The sequence below is a fragment of the Jatropha curcas genome, chromosome 3, assembly GCF_041381405.1.
Source record: "Jatropha curcas cultivar XTBG-Jc1 chromosome 3, XTBG_Jcur_1.0, whole genome shotgun sequence".
Lineage (NCBI taxonomy): Eukaryota > Viridiplantae > Streptophyta > Magnoliopsida > Malpighiales > Euphorbiaceae > Jatropha > Jatropha curcas.
In genome coordinates, this window is record NC_143153.1 from 23,758,547 (window position 1) to 23,768,827 (window position 10,281).

Here is a 10,281-nt window from a genome sequence, read left to right on the forward strand (position 1 = left end):
TATTAATTTAAATTGGTTAAATTTTTAAAATTTTAAATTTTAAAAATTCAATTCCTAATATTTGATTTTAAATTTCAATTCCACAAATAATGAAGTAAAAATAATAATGATTTGGAATGTTAAGATAATAATATTTTTTATGTTAAGTAATTTTATTATATGAGCTTTTTAGTTATTATATTAATTGATTTTTGTTATAATTATAGTTGAAGGTCTACTGCTATCATGCTTGAGTGAAGTATTGTGATACGAAGAACAATTTTGTAATTAAAATTTTAATTTATCATTATTTGAACATTTACTTATATATTAATTTAATTCACATTTTTACGTGCTATATAAATCATTTAAATAAATACTTTTATTTTTTTAACTCAATGTAATTTAATTTTAAAATAATATGAGTGAAACACCCCGTAATTTTATTTTCAAAACTATAGAATTTTATTAAAAATCAAAAATCTATATTTTTGACAGTATGGGCTGTATATAGTGAACAATCTTAATTTGAATTTAAGTTTTGCAAATTGGGCCCAAGCCCAAATATAATGTCAAAAATTTTGAATCAAAAACAGTTAAATTTTCGAGTAATGAAATGAAAGTCCAGCAATTAATCTACTATGTATATATAAAAATTAATTTTCCTAAAAATCAAATATGATTACTAACTATATTTTTATTTTTATTTAGTTAATGGAGGAAATGTTATGAAACCTAATTAAAATAATTAAAATAAATTGAACCGGACCCGAAACTCAAATTGATTTTTCGAAAACCACACGAATAATCCGAAAACCAAGATTTGGGCTGAATCGAACCGGACTCGAATCAAATCAGCCCAAACCATCTAGAAACATCTCCTTCTTTTTTTTTTATTCTTCCTCAACGCTCATCTCCCTCACCATTTTTGCGCCACTAGTCCACCACCGACACTGCCATCAGCACACTGCCAGCGCCACCACCTCCTCCTTTCTTCTTCTTCTTCTTCTTTCTTTCTCTTTCTTTTTCCCTGCGCCTGCGACTCCGTTGCTGGCAGAAGCAGATCGCGCCTCCACCAGCTCGAGCGGAGCCATAGCGCCACTGACGCTCCTCACCGCCGCTCGCCGTTCTTCACAGCCTCCGTCTAGCGAGCACCGTTGACAGGAGCAGCGTCTCAGCTCAGTTGCAGCTCTAGCGCGTCTCCGACCACCAGGAGCATATCTGTCGCGCCTGCAGTTGCGCCGCCAACTGCTCCGCCACCAGGTCGCGCCAACACTGCAAGTCAACCCCTCCTGCGTCGATCTCAGGTGGTCCAATCGCTCCCAGCACGCGTAGTTTCAATCCGGTACGCGTAAAATCCCGATTCTGCAAGAAAACTGTATTTTGGGGTATAAATTAATTTTAATAATTTTAGTTAATTAATTTAATTTTAGTAAATTTAGTTAATTAAATTAATTTTAATAGTCTTGATTAGTTAATTTAATTTAGTAATTTGGGTTAGTTAAATTTATTTAATTTAGTGTTGATTTATTGATTAATTAAAATCAGTTGATTGATTAAAATGAAATTCTAGTAATAAATAAAATTATTGGGAAATTATGATTTATGAAATAAAAAAAAATTTAATGAGCTAATGTTGATATTGTTGTTATGGAAGGAGGATGAGATTTTAAACTGATTGATTGCCCGATGGATGGGCTGTGTGCATTGATTGATAAAGATATATATAATATTGCGATATTTTAGCAGGTTGATAGTCCCGTTTTTAAGGGAGGTACTGCCGAAATTTAGATAGAACTTAGATAAATTTTAATCAATAACATAATAAATAAGCTTATTTAGATAACTTCTATAATATGATACATAATAAATAAAGTACCTTAATTACTTTATCATTATTATTATTATTCAATTATTTATTTATTTTCATTATCATCATTGTTTATTATTATTATTATTATTATTATTTATTTTATTGTTGTTGTTTATTGTTAATATTATTTATTTAATTATTTAATTGCATTTGAGAATGGATGTTTAATTGTGCATTGCATTACGATGTTTGACTGATCATTATGTCTGCATTTAATTGCAATGTTTGATTAATTGTGTTGTGATATTGCTGTGCTTTGTTTGTGTGGAATTGGGATGAAGTGGGTCACCGTGGGTTTGTGAGGACGGTCGATAAATATGGATCCTGATGAAATTATGAAATTGGACAGTCGGCCGGGTAAATGGGAGATCGACGCCCCCGTGTGCACCTGATGAACTGATGAAATGATGATGATATGGAAAAGATAAGAGAGAATGGAAAATAAAATATTGAGAGGACTGGTCAAGTGAGGATTAGACCGGTCGGCCAGATATGAGGGATTGGCTCCCCGGGTGCACATGTTTGAGAGGATGGGTTGTTTGAGAGGATGGCTCGTCGGGGGTTTAGGTGACGCCACTGACTAATTTCCACGTGATGTGATTATATGAAGATGTTTATGATTGTGCGTGCTGGTGATGTACCATTTGTGTGACTGGCTGCGTGAGCATATAACTAGTCGGATGACTAGATTGATATGTTTACACATTTGTGTGACTGCGTGTGTTGTGCAATAATTATTACTCCTTAGAAAACTCACATGTCTTGTTTAATTTTTCAAGAAGTAAGTTTCTCTTTAATTCGGTTTAAGCTATGTTTCATCGCCGCAGGGGTATAAAGAAGTTTTCCTAGTTCCATAATTTATTTTGCTATGTAACTATATGTATAAGAAGCTATGTATATCAAACAGTTAGTGACTCCGCAGTTGTAAGATTTGTATACTTTTAGTCGTTTATTATTATAGATGAGATAATTATGTGAGCCCATATTATAAATGTGATGTTTTGTTAATTGGGCCCGAACTGTAGAATGTTGTAGCTGATAAATTGGGCCGAGATTTAATAAAATTTTGAGGTTTATTTTCCTATAAATATAGGCTGAATGTTTAAAGTTATATTGAGATAGTAAATTTTTAGTGTTTCAGGCTTACTACGGGCCTTGGGGGCCTTAAGCTTACCTGGGCCCTAGTGCCGGTCCGGCCCATGGAATCGGGTCGTGACAATGAGTATATAGATAAATGAGTTTCTGTGGATAATCAATACCCATAGATAGGGGTGTGCAAAAATACCGATTGGAACGAACCAACGCATTTCAGTTCGGTTAGGAGTTTAAGGAGAGTTGATTTATTCAGTTTAAATCGAATTTATTATTTAGTTCGACTTAATTTCGTTGAAATTTATTGATTGGATTTAAAATCGAGCCGAAATGGTAAAAATTGATCGAACAACTGATTCAATTCAGGTCAATTTGGTTCAGATGCCACCTTTGATTTGATTTGGTCTGTTATAAAAAAGTTTGATTTGTATTTTATTGTCTTGTTTCAATTCGATTTGAACCGAATCAACCGTTTGTTTACCCTACCCATAGGTACCATCAATTTAGGGATGAGTAAAACATTCCCTATCTGACAGGATATTAGATAAAATATAGGGATTGAGGATGTAATAGATTTGAATACGAGTATTTACTATCCGGCCCAAATTCTATCCATTGTCATCCTCAAATATGACATATTGTTTATAAGTTTAATTCACTGCTAATCCTAATTCAATATTTAAAATTCAACCTAAACAAACCATCCATAATTAAGATCAACATTTGATTTTTTAATTTATGTATAACACATATGAAAATGGAAAAACATCAATATTTTGTTAATACTTTTACTAGCTTTGTAGCCTAGTATTAGGAAAAGACCACATTTAGAAATAGAAGATATGAAGGACCTTTCAGTTACCATTATAAGTAAAAATGGATAACTTTTCTGAGCGCAATGATATTGGATGGCAATATTTCATAAATTGACTTTTTTTTTTGTTCTTTTCAATGGTGCGTTTATTTCAACGATTTTAGATGGCTTAGTCATCTACCCGGTAAAGACAGTTAAATAATTAAAGAGTCAATCGGAATTACATTATAATTTGATTAAATATAATATTAAATATTATAATGTAAAATTAATAACCTTCACTAAAAATCATATATATAAAATAAAATGAATTGAACTTAGTAAAATTTATTAAAATATATAATAATTGCATTTCACTAAAACAATAATTTAAGTAAATAATTCAAAATAAATGTTATATTACAATGTTTTACATACAATAAAAAATAGAGTATTTTCAAATAGATTTCACACATGATAAATTTAAAAAATATATTTTTTAATCTTATGAAAAATGTGAGAATTTTAAATAAAAATATTAATTTTATAAATAAGAATGAAAGATGTAATTTGAGAAAACTTACATTCTGTAACATTAGGGATAGGCTATGGAAGGTGACCCAGGGTTGGCAGAATAAATATTTGTCAAAGGCAGGGAAGGAAGTGTTAATCAAGAGTGTTGCCCGGGCTATTCCGGTTCTTGCTATAGGTATTTTTCTCTTACTAGTTACTATGTGTGATAAGCTAAAGAAATTAAAGAATGCTTTTTGGTGGGGCTCGAAATCTGAGAATATGAAAGGTTTGCATTGGTTAAGTTGGAAGTGATAAGAGTAATATTATTCAAACCTCGTAGTCAAACTTCTGTTATTCATATTCCTTGATCATAGGGATGTTTACTGAGATAGTGTAAAACGTATTCCTGTATTGTAGGCATTTTGTTACTGCTATTGTATTTTAAATACTCATCAATAGCAATCTGAAAATCATCATCCCTTCCATCTGTTTGCCATTCTTCATGGTATCAGAGCAAATTTAAGGTTTCAATACCGTGTTTTTTTTTTTTTTTTCCCATGGCACCTTCTACCACTTTTGCATCATCTTCTTCTGTTATAACCTCAACCATTCCCTCAATCCAGAATCATGTTACGGTGAAACTCACCACAACAAATTATATTCTATGGAAAACCCAACTTGTGCCTTTTCTTCATGGTCAGCAGCTGTACCATCATATTGATGGTTCTATTTCTTCTCCTCCAAAGTTTATTAATGATCTTCCTAATCCTGCTTTCCAAGACTGGTTTCTCAAAGATCAAACAGTGCTGGGCTGGATTCTTAGTTCTCTATCTGAATCGGTTCTGTCACAAGTTGTTGGTGTCAAAACTGCTCACGAAGCTTGGACTCGGCTTCAAACAACTTATGCCTCTGGCTCTAGAGCACAAATTCGTACAATAAAAACTGCTCTTTATACCTTGTCTCGTGATACCGAAACTATTGCTGTCTATATGAATCGAGCAAAACAATTATTCGATCAATTACTTGCTCTTGATGCTCCTATTTCTGAAGATGATCTCATCAATCATATTTTAAGGGGGCTAGGTCCCGATTACAAACCTTTCACTCGAAATATTGAAGCAAGACTCACATCAATTTCATTTGATGATCTCTTTGGCTTGTTATTATCCGAAGAAATGCAGATTCAAAGTTCCAATACCTCACTTACTACACCCGCAGTTGCTCACTTTACCAATCGCCATTCATCTCGTGGAGGTTATAGAGGAAGGGGACGAGGTGGCCGGCAAGGAGGCTATCAATCCAATGGAGGTCGTGGAAGAAATCAAAATTCAAAGACTTATTGTCCTACTTGTTACAATTGTGGAGGCAGTGGTCACACTTCCAATGTTTGCCCCAGTCCTAAAATCACCAACCAAAATACCAAACTTGCCAGCAACTACTCTTCTTCACCAACTCCATCCAATAAGTCGTGGATTGTGGACAGTGGAGCAACCCATCATCTCACATCTGAACTGGAAAACTTGGCCATTCATTCTGAGTATTCTGGGACTGATGAAGTAGCTCTCACAAATGGTAAAAACTTGCCAATTTCTAGTATCGGTTCTAATCATATTTCTCTCAATTCTCATAATTTTTCTTTAGATAATATCTTATATGTTCCCACTTCTAACACCAATTTGTTGTATGTTCGTCAGTTTACAGTTTCTAATGATGTCTCATTGGAATTTTTCTCTAATTTTTTTGTGATTAAGGACCTTCGAACGAAGCAAATACTTCATCGGGGACACGTTAAAGATGGACTGTATTCTCTTCATCCACCATGCCTCCATCAGCTATTCATTCAGTTTCCTTGTCAACATGGCATGCCCGTTTGGGTCATGCTTGTTCTCAAACAATTAATAAAATTCTATTGTCAAATAAGTTGTCTGCTTCTCCTAGTAATATGAAATCTTTGTGTGAAGCATGTTGTGTTAGCAAATCACATAAATTACCATTTGTTGCCTCTTCTTTTGTTGCTAAACAACCATTAGAATTAATTTGTTCTGATTTATAGGGATCTGCACCTATTTCCACATCTGATGGTTGTTTATATTAGTCATATTTTTTGATCATTTTACTAAATATACCTGGATCTATTTCATTCGCAAAAAATCTGATGTCTTCTTATGTTTTGTTAAATTCCGGCAAGTCGTTGAAAATTTTTTTGATAAATCCATTAAACAATTTCAATCTGATTGGGGTGGAGAATACCAAGCTCTCCAAAAATATTTGAGTGACAATGGAATAATACAACGTAGTTCTTGTCCACACACCCCTGAACAAAATGGGTGTGCAGAGAGAAAACACCGTCACATAACTGAAACTGGTAGAGCTTTTTTAATTCATGCTTCTGTTCCATCGAAATATTGGGATCATGCCTCTGCTGCGGCAATTTACACTATTAATAGACTTCCTACACCCACACTTAAGCACAAATCTCCTTATCACATTATTTTTCAACGATATCCGGATTATCAATTTTTTTCATACCTTTGGTTATGCGTGTTATCCTTGGTTGCGTCCTTATTCTAAAAATAAATTGGAACCACGCTCCACTAAATGTGTCTTTCTTGGGTATAGTATTCTACACAAAGGTTACAAGTGTCTCTCTTTGTCTACTCACAAAATATTTTACTCACGTCATGTCTTGTTTGATGAACAGGTTTTCCCATTCAAAGAAAGTGATGGGCGTTCTTCTGTCCTCGGTGCACCACCTCCACTACCTTCAATCTTATCACTTGCTCAACCACGAACTACTGCCTCCAGTAATGCACTTCCCAACCTTACCAATTCAACCAATCGCCTACCTGCTGCTGTACCTCTACCTCAATCGAACTCTCAAACATTACCTTCTACTCCTAATACATTGGAACAAGCAGTCCTTATTGCCATAACCATACCTGAAACCACTGCTGCACCTATATCACAACCTACCATAACAGATTCTGTGTTAGTTTTGCCACCATCCACTACAAATTCTGCACTTACCAATGCTCTACTTCCTCCACAAGAAGAGGCTACAATTAACCGCCATCCTATGGTCACCCGTTCAAAAACGGGAAATTTAAAGCCTAAAGTGTTTATCACTTCTGTTCTTTCTGTGACACCTACTTCTTATACAGAAGCCGCAAAATCTTCGATTTGGAGACAAGCAATGTCTGAAGAAATTGATGCTCTTCTTGCCAATGGCACTTGGGATTTAGTCCCTCGCTCTCATGCTTCTAATATTGTTGGGTGTAAATGGATTTATCGTACAAAAACAAAATCAGATGGGTCTGCTGAACGTTATAAAGCTCGCTTAGTTGCGAAGGGTTTTCACCAACGCCCAGGGATAGATTACATTGAGACGTTTAGTCCAGTTATTAAACCTGCTACTATTCGATTAATTCTATCTATTGCTGTTAGTAGTGGCTGGCCTATACGTCAACTTGATGTTTCCAATGCTTTTCTGCATGGAAAACTAGAGGAATCTGTTTTTATGGAGCAGCCCCAAGGATTTATTGATGATAGCAAGCCTGATTATGTGTGTGCCTTAAACAAATCTTTGTACGGGTTAAAACAGGCTCCTCGAGCATGGTATTTTTGTCTAGCTCAAGCTTTGCAACGGCTTGGATTTCAGAATTCCAAGGCAGATAGCTCCTTGTTTATTTTCTCACATGAATCTCATGTTGCTTATTGCCTTGTGTATGTTGATGATTTGATTTTAACAGGTCCAGCATTAGTTTTCTGCAAACACTAATACACAAGCTAAAATCCGATATAGCTTTAAAAGACTTGGGGCCTCTTAGCTATTTTTTGGGTGTTGAAGTTCTATCTTCTACTGCTGGTTTACATTTGTCACAAACAAAATATATTTGGGAAATTCTACGACGTGTCAATATGCATGAAGCTTCATCTGTGAGTACACCCTCTTCTCCACAAACTTCGTTATTTGTGGACAGCTCTCCAACTTTTAAAGATCCAAAATTGTTTCGACAAGTTGTGGGAATGTTGCAATATCTAGCTCTAACGCGGCCGGACATTACAATGTCTGTTAATAAAACTTCACAATTCATGCACTCCCCTTCGGTTCATCATTGGCAGGCGGTGAAAAGAATTCTTCATTACCTTCGAGGCACTGCTGACCATGGGTTGTTGTTTCAATCATGTTTGACACCATCATTAATTGCCTTCAGTGATGCAGATTGGGGTGGTGATAAAACTGATCGCAAGAGTACCTCGGCTTATGCAGTTTTTCATGGTCCAAATTTAATTTCTTGGTGCTCCAAGAAACAAAAAACAGTTGCTTGCTCAAGCACAGACTCCGAATATAGAGCCTTGGCTTCAACGACATCTGAGGTTTATTGGTTGCAGTGTTTACTTCGTGAACTTCAGCAGTCTGTTCAAGCTACACCTCGCATTTGGTGTGATAATGTTTCTGCAACATATCTAGCGGCCAACCCGGTATTTCATTCAAGATCAAAACATCTAGAGCTTGACTTTCATTTCGTTCGTGATCAAGTTCGCAAGAAAGTTCTTCAAGTTTCTCATATTTCCACAACAGATCAGCTTGTAGATTTACTTACAAAGCCATTGTCCAAACCACGGTTTCTTCAATTGAAATCCAAACTCAAGGTGGTTCCTTCCATGAGTTTGCCGGGGGGGGGGGGGTGATAAGAGCAATATTATTCAAACCTCGTAGTCAAACTTCTGTTATTCCTATTCCTTGATCATAGGGATGTTTACTGAGATAGTGTAAAACGTATTCCAGTATTGTAGGCATTTTGTTACTGCTCTTGTATTTTAAATACTCATCAATAGCAATCTGAAAATCATCATCCCTTCCATCTGTTTGCCATTCTTCAAGAAGAGGATGTGAATTCCAAAACTTAATGGGGGGTGGGGGATGGATTTTTGTCATCTTTACAGCTTAATTTGGTTCTCCTTGGCAAGCAAGGTTGGCGCATCATAACAAATGGTGAGTCTCTTCTAGCACGTATCTATAAAGCTAGATATTTTTTTGAGGGAGATTTCATGGGAGCAGTTCTAGGGACAAATCCTAGTTTTATATGGAGGAGCATATTGCAAGCCAATGATTTGCTTAGAAAAGTTGTTAGATGGCATGTTGGTAGGGGTGATCAGATTTAACATATGGAGAGACCCATGGATAGTGTCCCACAATTCTTTTTATGCTATATCTCCTCGTGTTGCAGGTTTTGAACACTTAAAGGTGCAGGATCTGATAATGTGAGGTGAAAATTGCTAGAATGAAGATCTTATTCGAGGTGTTTTTCTCCCTGTGGACGCTGACGTGATTCTCAAAATTTCATTGAGTGTTCGAAGACCAAAGGATGTTTTGATTTGGCACTGGTCGAAAAAAGGAGCTTATGAGGTCTGGAGTGCATATAAGCAAGCTGCTTAGGGGTTATGGCAGATTATTGTGTGGGCAATCCTAAAGTCTGGAAATATATTTGGACCAGGCATATTCCACCTAAAGTGAAGCAGTTTCTGTGGAGAGCATGCAGGGAAATTTTGTCGACCAAAATACAGTTAAATAGTAGAGGCATGCATGTATTTGAGGGGTGTGATAAGTGTGGTGAGAGGGAGACGATTTTGCATTCTCTTGTTCAATGTGTTGTTGCTTCTCTATGTTTGTCGCATTTCCAGATTCTTAGGGGTGAGTTTTTTGTAGCAAGTTTTGAATTATGGTTTTGGGATTTATGTAAGAATTGTGATAAGAGCAAGATTGAGGATATGGCTGTGCTGCTATGGTTTCTTTGGTATAATCCCAATACTGGGCTTTGGCAAAATGCGTAGATTGAACCAATGACTATTGTAACTCAGGCTATGAACTTCATCGCAGATTGGAGGGCGACAAGAGTGAAGAAAAGTAGCATGGGCTTCGCTAGAACTGATCGTCTGGTGGTTGGGTGGTCTCGACTAGCTGTTGTTTTAGCGAAAGGCAATTTGGATGCCTCCTTCAACTCAACAACGCTGAATGCTGGGTTTGGTG

General features: G+C 35.8%; 1 long non-coding RNA gene across 1 annotated transcript; it reads left to right on the forward strand.

The window, feature by feature from the left end:
* The first annotated feature begins 901 nt into the window (after window positions 1–901).
* Window positions 902–2,940, forward strand: LOC149497754 (uncharacterized). Its single transcript, XR_016320169.1, has 2 exons — window positions 902–1,324; window positions 2,202–2,940. It is a non-coding gene; the product is annotated as an uncharacterized LOC149497754 (long non-coding RNA).
* Window positions 2,941–10,281: the final 7,341 nt, after the last annotated feature.